At 35.7% G+C, this 21,063-nt stretch overlaps 1 pseudogene; it reads left to right on the top strand.

Moving 5' to 3' along the window:
- The first annotated feature begins 18,004 nt into the window (after positions 1–18,004).
- LOC110798390 (homeobox-leucine zipper protein ATHB-6-like) lies at positions 18,005–20,744 on the top strand (annotated as a pseudogene).
- Positions 20,745–21,063: the final 319 nt, after the last annotated feature.

Raw genomic sequence — 21,063 nt, 5'->3', positions numbered from 1 at the left:
ATAATTATTATTATCGAAATGACTATATTATGATTATTTTTTCATAGTTACTATTCTGAAGATATAGTTACTTTATAGAACCTATAGTTTCTATATTAGAAGACGCTGATTACCCGGTTCACGTTAATTTACAAAAATACCCTGGTCCACGCTAATTATAGTGTGGACCTGGTCCATACAAGTGGAATTGATAAAATTTTATGAAACGGAGGTAGCAGTTGGTTAAGACATCATTCGTAGGGTTACATACTTACAGTAGTTAGTGAAAATGTAGTAGTATTTTGTTTACTACTTTTGAAGTGTATTATACCCCCTGCAATTTATTTATGTGGATTTGCATGCATATACGTGTTTAGTATTAGCCATTAGGTAATGGTTAATTTAAATTAGGAAAAATTGACAGTCTCACCTTTTGGTTAGGCCGTACTACAAGAATTTGTTCTTTTAATGACAATCTAATAACGATGGGTTAAAAATTTCGTTGTAAAGTCTTTTATGACGGGGCTAACAACCAAACAAAGATGGAAACAACCGTTACAAATGTCTTTTACGACTGTTTAACGACGTGATTTTCCATTAATGACGGCCCCTTTTTAAAACTTTTGCGACGGTTGTTCCCATCTTTGTTTGGTTGTTACTCCCGTCGTAAAATGCTTTTGCGACGAAATTTTTGACCCGTCGTTATTAGCTTGTCATTAAAGATACGCATTCTTGTAGTGTAATGTGCTAAACGTGTCACGTTTCTGTTGATCATCTAATATTTTAAAAAATGTTTTTGAATATTTGTTTTAGTTTTAATCTTTTTGTGAGTTATTTTTAAAAGAAGTTTTAATAATAAGAATTAACTGAACAAAATAAACAAATTCAGTCCTTGGCCAGATTTTTTTTTTAAAAACCCCCCATTCAACACTTAAAAGAACCTTAACCCCTGAGTCTAGAGCTGTCAAAATAGGTCATCGGGTTGGATTCGGGTCGTGTCATGATCAGGTCGGGTTGCGTCGGTTCACTTTATCACTCGGGTTCGGTCGGGTTGGTTTTCGGTCGGGTCAAGTCGGGTTGGTTTTCGATCTCGGATACAATTTGGGTTCGGGTCAGGCCATTTCCGGTCGTGTCCAATGTCGGGTTTGGGTCTTATACAGTCGGGTTTGAATCGGGTTTGTAGCAATTAATCTCGTGTTTGGGGTTAAGTTCGGATCGAATAATTTTCAGGTCGGTTAAAATTCAGGTGGGGTTCACTCTCGGACACGGGTTAAGATCCAGTCAATAACTGATTTGGTCAAAATATTCAAGCGTAAAATATTTACTCCACATGTCGAGTCACTAACAGGTTATGTGGTAAAAATCGGGCTAAGATCATTGTCGGGTCGGATATCGAATCGGGTTCGGGTTACTTGCGGTCGGATTTCGGGTGTCGGGTTCGGGTCATACAACATTGGGTTAAAATCGGTTATCGGTTTTTCGGGTCAGGTACAGGTCGAGTTTCGAGTTACCTATTTTACCAATTTCGGGTCATATTCGATTACGGATTCGGTCTGTTCAGGTCGAGTTTTCGTGTCGGGTCAGTTTTTAACAGCTCTACCTGAGTCCCAACCGGAAAAAAAAAAACATAACCCTGCAAGGAGAATAAAAAAAGAAATCTTCCCATCTTAATTAAAAAAACCTTCAACCCCGTCAATACTTAAATTACAGTGATCGGAATTGAAAGAAATAATAAAAACTAATATTTTCAAAAAATAAAAAATAAATAAATGACCAACAAATACGTGACATTTGTCACTACTATCCGGTTTAACTGGTTTTCTTGGATGAGGACCGTTTAGAGTGAATCTAATCTAATTTAATATAGATATATAAAAGAGACATATTTGTTGAAAGATTAGAGCGCCACCGGCCAATGAAAAATAAGATTTCTAATTTCTTTTTGAATTAAAAAAATCAAGTGCCACGTAGATAATTAATTAGGTTCCACGTAGATATTTTAATTAATTAGTTATTAATATATACAACTCCATCGAAAATCAAACACTCTAATAATTAAAAAATAATCGATTGCCACGTAGATAATTAATTAGGTGCCACATAGATATTTTAATTAATTAATTAATTACTAATATATACAACTCCATCTAAAATCAAACACTCTAATAATTTAAAAAAAAAATTAAAATAAAATTCATCCAAAATAAAACAATAATATAAAATAAAATAAATAAAATTCAATTTAAAATCAAACATTAATCCAATATTAGAGTGCCACGTAGAAGAATCTAATGGCTTCGGCCAATGGAGGAATATTTGCTGAAGTATTAGAGCGCCTCCTAGGATTACTAATGGTTTCGACCAATGAAAAATAAGATTTCTAATTTCTTTTTGAATTTAAAAAATCAAGTGACACGTATATAATTAATTAGCTGCCACGTAGATATTTTAATTAATTAATTACTAATATATACAACTCCATCGAAAATCAAACACTCTAATAATTAAAAAATAATCGATTTCCACGTAGATAATTAATTAGGTGCCACGTAGATAATTAATTAGGTGCCACGTAGATATTTTAATTAATTAATTAATTAATTACTAATATATACAACTCCGTCTAAAATCAAACACTCTAATAATTAAAAAATAAATCTAAAATAAAATTCATCCAAAATCAAACAATAATCTAAAATAAAATAAATAAAATTCAATTTAAAATCAAACATTAATCCAATATTAGAGCGCCGCATAGAAAAATCTAATGGTTTAGGACAATGAAAATTAAAATTTCAAAATTAATTTTGAATTACAAAAAGTCGAGTGCCACGTAAAGAAATGATTAACTTTCACGTAGATATTTTTTATTAATTAATTATTAATATTACGCATATACAGTTTCATCCAAAAACAAACACTTTCATAATAAAAAAATCTAAAATGAAATTGAATACAAAATAAAAAACTAATCTAATCTAATATATAAAAGTGGTATATACATAGGATATTTATCTAAACATAACAATTTAATAGAATCCGTGCATCACACGGACTAAAATCTAGTAACCCAAAAATTAGGAACACATTGAGTGAACAAAAATTTACAAAAAGTTAAGACTCCTTAAACCCGACCAGACATAATTAGTATTGTAAGTGAACAAGTTTATACTTTCAAATTCCTGTTAGAAATCAATTTATTTAGAGAGTGTGTTAGGTTGGTTGAGAAACCCATACTTTTGTATTGATAAATGAAGATTGCGCTTGAATTCTTGAGTTCTAACTTTACAATCCTAACAATGTGCCTTGGCCTAATGGAAACAATGTTATATAAAGCTATAAGTAATGAGAAAGGAACAACAAGGCAACTAAAGAACGCTTTACAGAAACATACAAAACTAACTATCAGACGAAATGGTACGTAGCTGCAATGTTAGTGGCACAACAAGAAATTGATTAATTTTCGACCGTCAAAAGTAATTGATAAAACACGAAAAACGATTGGTAAATGTTTTAGCGACCGCCAACGGTTATAAAAGGGCGGTCAGTGTTCATCTGGACGGTAATTAAGGAAACTCCGACTGTAAAGTGGTCGCTAATATTTACCGTCTGAAATAGCGACTACAAATGCAGTCACTAATTTAGTGACCGTCTCAGCAGTCGCTAATTTAGTGACCGTCTAAGCGGTCGCTAAATTGCCGTCCACCTAAACGTTCGCTAATTTAGCGACTGCCTAGACGGTCACTAAATTAGCGACTGTCTAGACGGTCACTAAATTAGCGCCTGCCTAGGTCACTAAATTAGCGACTGCTGAGACGGTCACTAAATTAGTGACTGCACTTGTAGTCGGTAATTTAGCGACCGATTTGACAGTCGCTAAGTTTTAATTGTAGTCGCTATTTAAGTATTTAATTAGGCTCTATTTTGCGATCTGTAATCTGCTTGTAGTGGTCAATAAATTTGTATGTGAAGGAAATAATGCCCTTGGTCCAAGTATGCATATAATATTAAGTCTAATAAATGCGGTTCAGTATTAATTAACAAGTTAATAATTCTGTGAGATCAAGTGAGCTGAATGCCTAGCTAGAGGCCGCTTCAGTTCAAGTGGAATTAATGACATTAATCCACAGCTTACTCTTGACTGAACCCGTAGGGTCACACAAATAGTACGTAAACGGATCAAGTATTTAATGGCATTAAATACTCCATCTATGGATATTCGGAATCGACGGATCTTGGTTTCAGTGGGAGCTGAGATCGTCACAAGCAAGAAATGAATACTCCGGAAATGATGATATTACCGGAAACGGAAATATGGATCGTATCAGAAATATAAATATTATCCAAGTCGTAGATGTTGCCGGAAACGGAAACATGGTACGTAACGGAAAATATTATCGGAAATGGAAATATTGCCAGAATCGGAAATATTGCCGGAAACGGAAATATTGTCAGAATCGGAAATATTATCGGAATCGGAAAATAATTCCGGAAACGGAAATATTAAATATTTGTTCGAAACGGAAATTAATTACGGAATCGGAAATATTAAATATTGTTCGTATCGGAAATGAATTCCGGAATCGGGAATTTAATCGGAAGTGTATCGTACGAATTAGCACCGGACGAGGCTCGCTAGACGAAGGCCCAACACGAAGCCAGGCAGTCGCCCAGCAAGCCACACGCATCAACGCCAAGCCTCGACCAGGCCCAGCCAAGGCCTTGGGCGCGCGCGCGGACAAAGGCAGTGGGCATGGGCCGAGGCGTTGTGCGCTCAGCGTGGGCCGCAAGGCCTGCGCGGGTGTACGGTGCTTCGTGCGATGCTCGTGTGCGAATCCAAAAGATATCCGGATTCGATAAAAGATTAAATCCTAAACCTATTAGATAAAGTTTATTTAAATAGAGTCCTAGCAGGATTCTAATTAAATTAATTCGTATCCTAATAGGATTCCAGTTCCTTTTCCATACCTCTATAAATAGGTGCCTAGGGTCATAATTTATAGACACAATTGAAGTTTTCTAAAGGTAAGATTTTGAAGAAAAAATCAGCCACTCTCTTGCCCCTAATCAGTCGAAAATCTATACTACCTTAAGGGCGATTCTAGTTGGTCAAGCTTAAGGCGGATCCGGACGTGCTGTGGACTATCTACGGAGGGAAGACACTTGGAGTCCTAAAGACTTGTTCTTGTTCGGTTCGGGCGCAGCTAGGGAGGGCACGCAACAAAGTGTATGCATCTAAACTATGCTAAATGATTATGTGTAAATAATATGCTTTCCTGGCTTTATGGTTTTTCCCATGATTTATGTTTTGTCATATGAATCATAACCTAACAGTGGTATCACGAGCCTCTTATTTTTTTCATAATCTAAATTTCATGAACATGGTTAAGTGTTACAAATTTGCAAGGAATTAAAAGAGGTGATTAATTTTCGTAATTGTTAATTAATTGCAAATTGCGTTTATTTAATTATATGTACGCAGTTTTTCGACAGTTTCTTCGTTACTCATCCAAATCGAGTAATTTTTGTGTCAATTCCGCATGTAAAAGGCATTCTAAAATTTTGACAAGATTAGTATTTTTCGGCCGAACCCAGAATTCCCAAATTCGAAGCCTAACTATGACTTTTCGGAGGTTTTAGTCTTTCGAACGCAAAAGTTTGTAAATTTAAGATGTTAAATTAAATATTTGCGATTCTTAATGATAAATCTTGAATTTTTGATTGGCCTACTGTATATGTTTAACAAGTTTGAATGCCTAGCCTTGTTAATTATGCAATCTAATTTGTAATTATGATTAAATTGTTGAAATTCAAATAATTTTGAATTGATTTGTTTTTCATAATTAATTAATAATTTAATTAGATGCCTATGATTAAAAACCACCATAAAAATTGTTAATTTATGTTAAATTTTAAATTTTTATGACCTAGATTTGAATCCATGATTAATCGGAAATTAATTGATTAATAAATTTTCGATTTTTCGCCCTAAAATTATGAAATTAATATGTTTTATTAATTTGTCATTAATTTTGAATTAAAAATTTTAAATTTTTATGCAATCGCTCATAAAACTTGCGTGCACAAAGCAATGGACGCTACGTGTTACCCTTAAGGGGTGTTGTATAGTGCGGGCATGCGACGACGAGCAAAGGAGCTCGTCGCCCATGCAGTACGAATGCAGCGAGCAAGGCGAGTGGCGCGCGAGCACAAGGTAGCAGCCCTGCCTTGTGTCGAGTGCTGCGCGCATGTGGGCGATGGGCGAGCAGCGATGGCATGGCACAAGCAGAGGCGCGCGCGCGCGAAGGCGAGAGCTGGTTGCCCAGCGATCGCAGCTCAGCGCGCTAACACGCGTGGCCTCGAGCGCTTGCTTGCGCGAGCGAGCGAGCGAGCACCATCGTAGCTACTGCGTTTGCGCGTGGCTGCTGCGATGATGTGCCATGGGCCAGCGATGGTCGTGCAATCGATGGGGCTTGGGCGCAAGCCCAAGTGCTCGTCATGTTACGATTGTCGAGTTTTAAATTTTAATTTGAAATTTTTCAGTTCATGTAATTTTAATTAATTTTAAAATTAAATAATTTAAATTTTTTTCTTGGATTTTAATTTTGAATATTATAATTATTATAAATTTTATTTATTCTAATTATTTTACTAAAATTAAAAACCTTGAATGAATTTAAAATTCGACTGAAAAATAAATTAAATAAATGGATTCAATTATAAATTTATATGAGCTTTAAATTTTAATTAAATTTGTATGTTTCCGGTTAGACTAGAAATACATTTTTATGTTTAAAATTAGTAAAGCATATGAATTTATTGGTTTAAGTGGGAGCCCCTTTTAGTCATAAACTCTTGATTAGGTCTACAAAACCTTTAAGGTTAAACAACTTGATTAGAATTAATAAGGACTGAATAATTGGTAGATTATTGGTGCCCTTGATTAATTGCTGCAAATGTTTATATGATGCATACAATGTGTTTTAACTAACCAATTATGTGGGCCATTCATGATAATGAATGGATGAATGGTATATATTGTATATGTACTGTGTTGCAGGTTATGAAGTGACTAGTATGGCCCAAATAGGATAGAAAATATGGTCTGCGTACCATTAATTTGAATGTAATTGGTCTAAAGTACCAAATTTGTTTTTCAATTTAAATATGGTATGCGTACCATCAAATAGTTGTAATTAGTTTTAATTATAGCTTATCCTATTTGGAGAAAATGTCGCCTCCCACGGTGAAATTCAAGACGAAGTTTCCATTTTCGAGACGGACTTTGAAGTTGAAGCTTCAAGATGAAGTCGGGCCATACTAGATCACATTTATCTTATACATGCTTTAAGTTATTTATTGCTTTAAATATGTCTTAATTATGCATGAGATTGTGGCTTGATTATGTTGCATGATTAAAGATTTTAGTTCACTTAAAATCTAACCAACATAGTAAGAGCCTTAAGTTCCAAACTTAAAAATTGAGTTAAAAGGTGCCATGCCAAAATAACACTTACTTGGATATCCTTTACATCGATCTTAGTAATAGTTTTCCGCCATAGCGAGGTGTTACTTGTCGATACTAAAGGGGTAAGGTACACAAATAATTGTGAGTACATGTTAGTTTTGGTGAAACTCAACGATATAAGTAAGGAGTCCTTTTATGTCGTGGAAAAATCGATAGGTTTACCTAATAAGTTCTTAGACATACCTATCAACCAAGAGTAGTTTCTAGACTATTAGAAAAAGGCTTTTGCTTACCTAAAAGAGTTTAGAATTGAGTCTAAATACATAATGTGCTTAATTCTTCAATGGATTTTAGGATCTTGGAATCATTTTATTCACACCTGCCGGAACACATAATTTGAATAAAATGCTTAATGAACATTGAATTATGCATGTATGCTAGAATTTAAGTTTATTAAGAGAAACTGTGAATGGTTATTTATTTGTTTATTCTTTTCAATTGTAGTTTTAACTATGGCAAACAACAATCAAAACATCATCATGGGTTCTGAGCTTATGGTCAAGCTGAACCTGACAAATTTTCTTGAATGGGAAGCTAAGCTAGTTGAAATAGTCAGACTCAATGGACTTGAGTATGTACTGTTACATCCCATGCCAAGCTACTATGCCAGAGACATGACCCCTGAAAGATTTTCCGCCTGGGATGCGGATCTCAAAAAGGTTATGAGTCTCATGCTGAACAATATCCCTGATGAATAGGCTAGGAGGTTTGTAGCTTATGAACCCTTTATGCTCATCAAGAATCTGAGGGATATCTGTCGTGGAAGCACGGAGGACAGGGACCTGAACGTCCATGAGTTGATTGAATCAATGTTTGGTCTAAAGGTTAGTTCTCCCAACAGGTGTTATAGGATGGAAGTCCAAGAAACACATGTTCAGCTCCTTCGCACTAAACAAAGGGTAGGCGTCCCACTGAGGTTCCATGTGGATCTTATGCTTTCATATTTCGATCGCCTAAGTCTGCTAGGAACACCAATAAGCGAAAGGATGGCAGTCTCTATCTTGCTCAATTCACTGCACAGTGGGTTTAGTCGCTTCAAGCAACTATACCTAAGTGAACCAAGAGAAGAAACAGTTGCAGAATTTGTTCACCTTGTCAGAAAGGTTGAGATAATACTGGACTGTGAAGCCAAAGATTTACTCAAGGCTAAAGGGAGACCATTCAAGAAAAGTGGAAAGTCCAAGGGCAATGCTAAATCAAAGCAGGACAAGTCCACATCAAGCTGTCTTTATTGTGATGGAATAGGCCATTACAAAAGAGAATGTCCAAAGCTAAAGGAAGATCAGAAGAATGGAACAGTCGTTCCATCTTCAGGTATTTTCGTTATAGACTGTATACTTGCTAATTCAACTTCTTGGGTATTAGATACAGGTTGTGGCTCACACTTATGTTCCAATTCACAGGGACTAAGAAGAAGTAGAAAGTTAAGCAAGGGTGAAGTCGACCTACGAGTGGGAAATGGAGCACGGATTGCTGCATTAGCTGTAGGAACTTATTATTTGTCGTTGCCCTCTGGGCTAGTTTTGGAACTGGAAGAGTGTTTCCATGTTCCAAGTCTTACTAAAAACATCATTTCAGTTTCTTGCTTAGATGCTAAGGGATTTTCCTTTTTAATAAAAGACAATAGTTGTTCGTTTTATTTTAAAGAGATGTTTTATGGATCTGCTAGATTAGTCAATGGACTTTATTTATTAGATCACGACAAACAAGTTTATAACATAAATACCAAAAAGGCCAAAAAGGATGATTCAGATCTCACCTATCTGTGGCATTGTCGATTAGGCCATATTAACTTGAAACGCATGGAAAGACTTCAAAAAGAAGGAATTCTAGAACCATTTGACTTAGAGGATTATGGTAAGTGCTAATCATGTTTACTTGGAAAAATGACAAAGCAACCTTTCTCTAAAGTTGGAGAAAGAGCAACTGAACTATTGGGTTTAATCCATACAGATGTATGTGGACCAATGAGTACAAATGCTAGAGGTGGTTTCAGCTACTTTATCACTTTCACTGATGACTTCAGTAGATATGGTTATGTCTACCTAATGAAGCATAAGTCTGAATCCTTTGACAAATTCAAGGAATTTCAGAGTGAAGTAGAGAATCAATTAGGCAAGAACATTAAGGCACTGCGGTCTGATAGAGGCGGTGAATATCTGAGCTATGAATTTGATGACCATCTGAAAGAATGTGGAATTCTGTCAGAATTGACTCCTCCAGAAACACCACAATGGAACGGTGTGTCGGAACGGAGGAACAGAACCTTGCTAGACATGGTTAGGTCAATGATGGGTCAGGCCAAACTTCCATTAGAATTTTGGGGACATGCACTAAATACAGCTGCATTCACTATAAATAGAGCTCCGTCTAAAGCTGTCGAAAAGACTCCATATGAGTTATGGTTTGGAAAGCCTCCAAAAGTGTCTTTTCTTAAGATTTGGGGATGTGAAGTATACGTCAAACGATTAATTTCAGACAAACTTCATTCGAAATCTGACAAATGTATCCTTGTGGGCTATCCAAAGGAAACAAAGGGGTATTACTTCTACAATACATCTGAGAACAAGGTGTTGCTCGAGATGGTGTCTTTTTGGAGAAGAATCACATTTCCAAAATGACAAGTGGGAGAAAAATAGACCTCGAAGAAATTCGAGTCGAACAACAAACTCTAGAGAATGCTCAAGATGACATTCAGGATGAAACTCAGAGATCTTTATAAGTATCTGGTCAGAATCATGGTCAATCTAGAGATGTAACCCCGCGTAGATCGCAGAGATATAGATCTCAACCGGAAAGGTACTTAGGTATTTTGACGAACGAGAGCTATGACGTTCTATTACTTGAAAGTGATGAACCTGCGACTTACAAACAAGCTATGACGAGCCCTAGCTCCAAGCAATGGCAAGAAGCCATGCAATCTGAATTAGACTCCATGTCAGAAAACCAAGTATGGGATTTGGTCGATTTGCCATTGGAAGCAAATGGGTTTTCAAACTGAAAAAGGACAAGGATGGGAAACTTGAAGTTTTCAAAGCTAGATTGGTTGCAAAAGGTTACAGGCAAGTCCACGGTGTGGATTACGATGAAACCTTTTCACCAGTTGCAATGCTAAAGTCTATTCGGATAATGTTAGCAATCGCTGCATATTACGATTACGAAATATGGCAGATGGATGTCAAAACCGCTTTCTTAAACGGCGTTTTAACAGAAACTGTGTTTATGACACAGCCTGAAGGTTTAGAGGATCCAAAGAATACTAAAAAGGTATGCAAGCTAAAGAAATCAATCTACGGATTGAAGCAGGCATCCAGGAGCTGGAATATACGTTCTGATGAAGCAGTAAGTGAATTTGGTTTCATCAAGAACGCCGACGAATCTTGTGTATACAAGAAGGTCAGTGGGACCAAAATTGCTTTCCTAGTATTATATGTCGATGACATATTACTTATCGAAAATGACATTCCTATGTTGAACTCTGTCAAGATTTGGCTTGGGAAATGTTTTTCGATGAAGGATCTAGGAGAAGCACAGTACATATTGGGCATCAAGATTTACCGAGATAGATCTAAAAAGATGATTGGACTTAGTCAAAGCACTTATATCAATAAGGTGCTGTATTGTGATAATAATGGAGCTATTGCACAAGCAAAGGAGCCTAGACACCACCAAAGAGTCAAGCATGTACTTCGTAGATTTCACCTTCTACGAGAGTTCGTTGAAAGAAAAGAAGTCAAGATAAGCAAGATTGGAACTGATGACAACATATCAAATCCATTGACTAAACCTCTGCCGCAGGCGAAGCACAACTCGCACACTGCAGCTATGGGAATCAAGCATATTGGAGAATAGCTTTGATGTCCTTATTTAATGTTTTAAAGTTTTAGAGTTTAATTCTTTGTAAAACATTATTGGTTAATCATTCACAATAAATGAATAGAATTCATTTTTCCATTTAATATGTGGTTTATTAAATGATGAGTCCCTTCAATTTGACGATATATTCAAGATAGACTGTCAGGACCAGTCCTGTGACTAAGAAATGTCTATCAAGTGAACTTGAATGTCAAAGGTTGAAAATGGTCCCTGGTCGGAGTTTTCTATAAAATTGGACGCATAGAAAACGTTAGACGACTAGAATGCAAGATGACTAGTAGTTCTGTTTCTTGAACTATGTGGACATGGCAATGTCATAATCTTTTGCGTAGATACTTACTTTGGGAAGACTAGTATCGGACAGACCTATGAAACTTTACTGTAAGAGATGAAAATTTGTCATAAGTAAATTTCATTAAAATTATTAGACACCAAATCCTCAATACCTGAGTGATTTGAGATTACTTGTTTGAGAACTGATTGCTTTGACGTTGACCAACCGTCGCACCGTAAAAGGAGGCTATAAAGGCAACGCTCAGGTAATCACCTATCAAACGAAGTCTAATCTCAAGATCGCAAGATTGGGATTGTCCTCCCATAAATCGGGATGAGATGCTTAAAAGTTGTACAAGGCCACTCGGAGAGCTAGAAACTGTAAAATGCATGGCCGTGCTCGGATGAATCATAGGCTATGATTATCTGTTTATTTGATCAGTTGAACTCTGAAACCGAGAAACACCTCTGGACATAATAAGGATGACAACTCTTACCTTATGTTCAAGAGCAAGCATCGAGCGACAAAGGAATTATGTAATGCACACTTGTCCCTAAGGACAAGTGGGAGACTGAAGGAGATAATGCCCTTGGTCCAAGTATGCATATAATATCAAGTCTAATAAATGCGGTTCAGTATTAATTAACAAGTTAATAATTCAGTGACATCAAGTGAGCTGAATGCCTAGCTAGAGGCCGCTTCGGTTCAAGTGGAATTAATGACATTAATCCACAACTTACTCTTGACTGAACCCGTAGGGTCACATAAATAGTACGTAAACGGATCAAGTATTTAATGGCATTAAATACTCCATCTATGGATATTCGGAATCGACGGATCTTGGTTTCAGTGGGAGCTGAGATCGTCACAAGTAAGAAATGAATACTCCGGAAATGATGATATTACCGGAAACGGAAATATGGATCGTATCGGAAATATAAATATTATCCAAGTCGTAGATGTTGCCGGAAACGGAAACATGGTACGTATCGGAAAATATTATCGGAAATGGAAATATTGCCGGAATCGGAAATATTGCCGGAAACGGAAATATTGTCAGAATCGGAAATATTATCGGAATCGAAAAATAATTCCGGAAACGGAAATATTAAATATTTGTTCGAAACGGAAATTAATTCCGGAATCGAAAATATTAAATATTGTTCGTATCGGAAATGAATTTCGGAATCGGGAATTTAATCGAAAACGTATCGTACGAATTAACATCGGACGAGGCTCGCTAGACGAAGGCCCAGCATGAAGCCAGGCCGTCGCCCAGCAAGCCACACGCATCAACGCCAAGCCTCGACCAGGCCCAGCGCAAGCCCAGCCAAGGCCTTGGGCGCGCGCGCGGACAAAGGCAGCGGGCATGGGCCGAGGCGCTGTGCGCTCAGCGTAGGCCGCAAGGCCTGCGCGGGTGTACGGTGCTTCGTGCGATGCTCGTGTGCGAATCCTAAAGCTATCGGGATTCGATAAAAGATTAAATCCTAAACCTATTAGATAAAGTTTATTTAAATAGAGTCCTAGCAGGATTCTAATTAAATTAATTCGTATCCTAATAGGATTCCAGTTCCTTTTCCATACCTCTATAAATAGGTGCCTAGGGTCATAATTTATAGACACAATTGAAGTATTCTAAAGGTAAGATTTTGAAGAAAAAATCAGCCACTCTCTTGTCCCTAATCAGCCGAAAATCTATACTACCTTAAGGGCGATTCTAGTTGGTCAAGCTTAAGGCGGATCCGGACGTTCTGTGGACTATCTACGGAGGGACGACACTTGGAGTCCTAAAGACTTGTTCTTGTTCGGTTCGGGCGCAGCTAGGGAGGGCACGCAACAAAGTGTATGCATCTAAACTATGCTAAATGATTATGTGTAAATAATATGCTTTCCTGGCTTTATGGTTTTTCCGAATGATTTATGTTTTGTCATATGAATCATAACCTAACAGTATGCAAATATCATTTTGCAGTCATGATCATTTATATATCCTTGATATATATATACGAATTTATATAAATCCTGTAAAATCGTATGAAACCTGCTCAATGTTATATTAAACATGTTCAAAGTCATACAACAAAATTCATAATTTACCTGATGTTGTTTAAACATGTTAATACATTCATAATATATAGGACTCAAAAAGAAAAGTTGCAACTAGTTCAAACTCATACAAGAATACTAACTACCTAACACAAAGGTGTCCCGCCACCAGTTGGATCTCGAGGGTCCTGCGACTGCGAGAAAGGAAAAACAGTACACTGACTAAACATCCTCCCGTAAGACTCTATTGCATTTTTCATCTGGGCGGCATATTTTTCTCTCTCTTGTTTCTCCCTTTCTCTCTCCCTTTGTGGCTCTAGTCGCTCTTCTTCTCTTTCTTCTCTCTCCCTTTGCCTCAAAAGGCGATCCTCCTCCATAGCCTTTAGCATCTGAGCTTTTGTTGTTTCAAGCTCAATGGATTTATGAGTCAACTGTTGTTGAGTCTCTTCCAAACGTGTTGAGAGTTGAGAATAAATAGATGGGGTGTATGAGCTAGAAGAACTACCACCCCTTCTAGATGGTGCAAAGTATAGAGTTGCTCCACTCCCTAAGCCAGAAACCTTTCCCTTCTTTCTCCCACCTACTGTCTCAAAGTATATTTGATTGGTTTTTTATCAATGCCTTTTTCACGGCATTCAGCAACATTTTTTTTCGTAGGTTTCCTATAATAATTGAAATGATTATCACCCATGCATAACACATATATTAAACCAACTAGCATAACAAATAAGGAACTTTTGTTAATGGACAAAAAAATTGAGCTCTTGTACTTTTAGACAAGTTCGTGACGAATTATAGTAGGTGATTCATGTGCTTTCCGTTATATTTAGGTTTCTAAGGCATTTTCGCTCCCATTTTTTAATTAAAGGAGCTAAGGGCTTATTTCAAACTTACGACATGTTTTATAAGCTTAGTTTGAACTTTCTTAGACACATTCAAATGTATTTATTCACATTTAAGACATATTTGGTCGTTATAGGTCGATGGCGGAGAGGCCAATATCTGATATGTATTTCAAGATACATATCACCCCACTAAACGACAAATATGGATAAGACAAACATTAAAACAGGTGCCATTTTTCAAAGAACAGATGTCATTTTTCAAAAACATATGCCATTTTGGAAAAATAGATGCCATTTTTCAAAAACGGATGCCATTTTCAAAAACGGATGCCATTTTCAAAAAAAATTGATTTTGTCCTTTAGCGTTTTTCTTTAGCCTATTTTGTCGTTTAGTGGGGTGATATGTATCTTGAAATACATATCAGATATTGATTTATACTTCCTTGTTATAGGTCATGTTTTGCCTAAAATGTCATTTTCTCGCCCACCTTATTTATTCCATAACTCTTGTTCTACAATGCCCATAGGGACGTGTGACCAATCGTTGGAAAGCTCCTTAAGCCTACTTTCTAGCTCAATCAAAATCGTCTCATTCCGACATGTAGAACTTGAGATATCATCAAAAGAGTGAACTCTTGTCCGTTTTGATGCTTAGAAAAATTACGTTTAGCTTCGTTGTTGACACAAAATTATCCCTAGAGACATGTAATGATCTTTGAGTCAACATCCCATCCGTTCATCATCCAAATCAACTCAGAACACTCCGAAAGCGTCCAAATGACCGTAAAATCACCTAAAACATTAAAGAAAACACAAACGGGGCGTAATAGAGTACGACAACGATAAACTATGCAAATGTGACCCTATATGCAACTAAAATGATATAAAGCCTAATAATGCAACCTAAATGCGCCTAAAATACCCTATACAAATATGACTCATCAAGTGACACTCGCAAAAAACACATGTAATTCGCCCGGTCGGGGGCAAGTGATACTCACCAAAACCCATGTACTCGGCTGAACGGGCGCGAGTGCGACAAAAACTTCTCAATTCTTCTTTACACTCGCGACCGGTCTCATCGGGCGGCATTTTTTTCCAGCTTTACTTCCTAACGCAAGATTCGATATGTTTTAGGCCTCGAATACCATCCCTTCAACCTTTTACATCCACGGATGATGATTGTATTGTACTATTTTACATATTTACCTTTATTAATGTAGAAACAAGACCCATTGAATTCGTGAATTGGATAGACCATACTACACTCACAGGACAAGATTCAACATAATTAAAAGTAATAAAGTGGCCGAAAAATAAAAAGACGCGATCATATATAGTAAAAGGTTAAAGGTGGCTAAGTGTTAGGTTAAAGGTGTTTATGCCTTTCACTCAACATCATAAACTTTGGCTATTAAACAAACTTTTCTCGCTGCAAGAAATTGTACCATTAACGACGGAAAATCCCGTCGTTAAAGGCTAATAATCGTTGATTAACGACGGGATTTTCTGTCGCGAACCCGTAATAAAAGGGGGTCGTCGTTAATTGAAAATCCCGTCGTTAACCCGTCATAAAAGACATTTGCAACGGTTATTCTCGTATTTGGTGGGTTGTTAGCCCCGTCGTAAAAGGCTTTTGCGACGGGATTTTTGATCCGTCGTTATTAGGTTGTCATAAAATATACAAATTCTTGTAGTGTCTTGTTACTTTAATTTGTATTTTTTTTTAACAACTACTACCTTCATTTTATAAGGATTTTTATGTACTATTTACACAAATATTAAGACAAAAGAAGAAAAGTTGGTTAAATATAATAAAATAGAGAAATGTGTAAAAATGTGGTGGGTGTAAGAAAAAAATGAATAAAGTAAAAGAAAGTGAGTGGAGTAATATTGTGGGATAAGAAGGGTAAGGTAGTAAATTTTTATGTCAAAAAATCTTATAAAACGGACTAAAACGAAAAGTGAGAGGAGTTGTAAATAACTAAATATTGTGGGATAAGAAGGGTAAGGTAATAAATTTTGCGAAAATGATAAAGGTCGCAATGCGACCTTTAAGCCGTGTCACAATGATGACATGACATGCTTATGTGTCATGGTTTAAATTGGAAACTAAAATATTTAAGTTATATAACCCTATTATACATGTTTCAAAAAAATATAAGAAAATCTTAATATTCTAATTGTTTCTTTCTTTATATCGACTACCTCAACTACATATTTTCATAGTAAAAGTATTACATTGATGGTAAAAATATTATGATGATGCATAATCTACGTGGCGCCTACATGTACCAATTAAACTCCGACACGTAAGATTGCGACAACAAATGTTGTCACAACTTGCGACCTTTATCTTCACCCTAAATTTTGATGTCCAAAATTTTTATAAAACGGACTAAAATGAAAAGTGATATTATATTGAAACAGAAGGAGTATGAAGCATCAACCCGATTTCTTTTAGAACTTGTACTTTCCGGTTTTTTTTTTCAAGGAAAGAAAAGCAGGCCAACTTTTCTGCTCTATTTAAACTTGCTTAAAGGCACATATACGTATTTCATTATTACTTTAAAAACATAACTTTTCTCCCATTAAAACTCCTCTAAAAGAAGAACAATAAGTTTCGAAAGATGATGATTAAGCATTAATATATTAGTTTCAATTTACATCATTGTTAAACAGAAGTATTGTCAGTTGTGGTACTTTAGAAGAAGCAATAAAATTGGCATCAATGTCTGCCCAAAACGGTACGTGTTTCTCTATACATCTACTTATAACACCAAATTGGATTTTCATATAAAATGATTGCAGTTGCTCATTCTACTTCGATCGATCAATCTAACCTTTTCCAAAATTACGGGTCATTCCGATTTCTTAACAAAAACGTATATACCCGAGCTCCTCTAAAATTAAAAAAATGAAGTACTGTATATATATATGGTCGAATTTAGTTTTCACATTAATTCAAAACGTTCTCTAAGACACAAGTATGTGATCGATACTGGTTAATTACATGATCGATTTTGTAATTTATATATTTGGAACCATTAATCACGTAATCACGTGTGACACTAGCTATTAACATGATATATTATGTTAAATGTTAATTTACATGATATGGGTCTTATCAATACAAAAATTTGTATCTTTTATGACAATCTGATAACGACGGGTAAAAATCCCGTCGCAAAAGGGTTTTTGCGATGGGGATAACAACCTAACAAAGACGGGAATAATTGTTGCAAACGTATTTTACGACGGGTTAACGACGGGATTTTTCCTTATATGACGGGTTAACGACGGGATTTTTCCTTTTATGACGGGTTCGCGATGGAAAATCCCATCGTTAATCAACAATTATTGGTCTTTAGTGATGGCATTTCCCGTGATTAATAGTACAATTTGTTGTAGTGTTATTAGAAAGTTAGACTTGAAATAATGATATTGAGAAAAGAAATGGTTTTGGTGTGGAAAGGAAAAAGTGGGAAGAAGAAGAAGGCGATATATAGCGAAGAGTTCCAAGCAATGTTGGAGAGATTAGAAGAAGAAGACAATGCAGATACAAGTTGACAGTTGATGAAAAGAAGCAGATTATGCTTAGATAAAGTTAAGGCTTTAGAAAAGCATTTTGAAGAGGATAACAAGTTACAACCAGAGAGGAAACTTAAGATAGCCGAGGAAGTAGGGCTTGAGCCGAGGCAGGTGGCCATTTGGTTCCAAAATCGTCGGGCTCGATGGAGGACTAAGCAATTGGAGAGAGAGTATGGTGATCTTCGAGCTAGTTATGATGCTCTTATCAATGATTATGGTTCTCTTGAGCAACAAAAACTTGATCTACTTGTCCAGGTATATTTTTAACATGTATTAATAATGTTATCCAAGTAGTCAATTTGCTATTTTAAGAATTACTCCGTAGTTGATGGGATTGCTCATAAACATAAGCTGGCTAGACCGTTGAAATAAGTTTAGGTAAGTTATTAGATACTCTCTCTATCCCTTAATACTCCACTTGTTTTAACTTTTTGCACTATTCACATAATTCACTTTGACTCTATTTTATTTCTAGTATATTAAAACAAAGGTTAGTATATAATATATTGTTGGCTTCATCGTAATATATATATATATATACTTTCAAGATATTAATATTTTTATAAGTTTTTATAATATTTAATTAAAGAAAATTGGTGGTCAAAGTTGTGCATTGGCAAGCGTGTCTGATCAAAACAGCTCGAGTATTAAGGGACGGAGGGAGTACCGTGTACTAATATCTGATAAGTTCAATCAAATAATATTATAATTTAAGTCAAATCAGGTGAACCACACAGAGCCAAGATCATCTAATATCTAATACTCCTTCCGTCCCTTAATACTCGACCTGTCTTGACCGGACAAGCTTGCCAATGCATAACTTTGACCACCAATTTCTTTAACTAGATATTATAAAAACTTATAAAAATATTAATATTTTGAAAATATATGAAGATGAAGCCAAAAATATATTATATACTAACATTTATTTTCATATAATTAATAGAAATAAAATAGGGTTAAAGTGAATTATGTGAATAGTGCAAAAAGTCAAAACAGGTCGAGTATTAAGAGACGGGGGTATAATTGAACTTGTATACTTGTCATTTGTACGTGTAAATCCCGCGAAATTGGTAGCTTGTATTTTGTCACGAGATGAGAGATATTAGAGACCAAAAAGAAATTTCCACTAGGGAATTGAATGAGTATGGTATGTCCACTATTGATCGAAGAATGAATATAAGTATATAAGTAGTGATTATCATCAAGTAAAAAGATACATCCCTTTCTAATTAATTAATTTGCAATGGAAATTGAAGTTGCCAAAGTTGGTGATCCTCATTTATGATAATAAAGTATGTCCATATAAGTGTTAATGCAATAGCGATTACTATCTACCAAGGAAATTAAAAAGATGGTTTATCTTTCTTAATCAACATAAGCTTTGTTTTGACACCGCTATTGTACTCATGCCTCAAAAATTTGAAATACCTAGCTAGTATGCAAAAATCAATGAATAATGGATACTCGATCTGTTCATTGTCCGATCCTTATCTCTGTCTTAAGACCCAAAAGAAAAAAACAACGTGTAGGGTGGGTATGTGACTCCCTTAAATGACTAAAATGTTATGTTAATATACCATAGACACCAACCATTTAGGTTATGTGTATGTCTTATTTTATGCGGTGTTATTTTTTTTTTTGGTGTTAGCAATCGTTTCATCTTTAGGGCTAATTCAGATTCGGGGCGAGTTTTGGGTGGATAGGTTCCAGTCCCCTCCCAATTGTTGTTGTGGGGGATCGAACACGGTTCCCCTCTACCAAGTTTAGCCCCCAATCACCACTGAACCAACAGACAATTGGTATTTTATGCGGTGTTACTAGTTTTAAGGGTAATTATTGTCAATTAATTTAAAAGGTGTGTTTAAAGATAGAAAGTTTAGTAGTCAGAGTATAAGGCAACGTCGAAATATTTGGTCGTCCTTATAATTGTAGCTATTTTCATACATAATCAAGGTGTAACTGATTCATGTATTTAATTAAATCCTAATTTGTTACAGCTTAAAGAGTTGAAAGCGAAAATTGAATCAAGAAACTCAGAGATGGCTACTAATACGACTAATATTGCGATGATAAATAGGAGCAATATCGTGAGGAGTGAAAACAGTTGTATGAATGTGGGATTGTCAGGTCCATCGTCTTCCTGTAGTACGGCGTCTGATCCATTCGCTATGCAAACAACTATGTCAATGGAAGGAATTCAGTTATACCAAGATCGCCACTTTGCCAAAATGGAAGACCTTGATAGTCATCACTTGAATAACAATAGTGATATATCACCCAATTTCTTTTCATTTGATCAAGCTCCTACCTTGCATTATTGGTCTAATATTAATAATAGTCATCATTTTAATTAGTACTTGTACTTTCATCTTGGTTCACAACCAATCATAATTTAAGCTTATAGGCCAGTAGATAAATATGATTGACGAGGAGTCGCCAGTTTTTTTTTTTTTTTTTTTTTTTAATCTACAACTAGTACAAATTAGTCATATGATCGATCTAATTATATTAATTAGGTAATTATGTTACACGTAGTACTATGTACCAAGTAACACGCAAGTAATATATCAAGTACTTGGTATATCATCCAACGTACCTTGAATGTCAGAATCCCTTGGTCTTTCACCTTACATTATTTCATTAATTATTCGTCAACTTGTTCACACAACAAAGAAATTTTCCCTTAAAACAAACATTGAAATGTGATAGAGTTTTCGTAATTTATTAGCTTTCCTCACCTGATGTAATTTATAAATTCATCAATATTTTAGATATCAAATTAATGTTGGTCCCTAGGAAATTGTGTCAAAAGTGTATACTCGAATCATTTTTGACACAAATCTGGAAGTCAAAATTAGCAGCTCCAACGTATTCGAGAAACTTGGCTAAGCTACTCTAACACGTACGTCGTCTACTTTTAT

Source organism: Spinacia oleracea, chromosome 4 (assembly GCF_020520425.1).
Source record: "Spinacia oleracea cultivar Varoflay chromosome 4, BTI_SOV_V1, whole genome shotgun sequence".
NCBI lineage: Eukaryota > Viridiplantae > Streptophyta > Magnoliopsida > Caryophyllales > Amaranthaceae > Spinacia > Spinacia oleracea.
The sequence above is the reverse complement of the archived record's forward strand: the minus strand, read 5'-3'. Positions and strand labels throughout refer to the sequence as shown.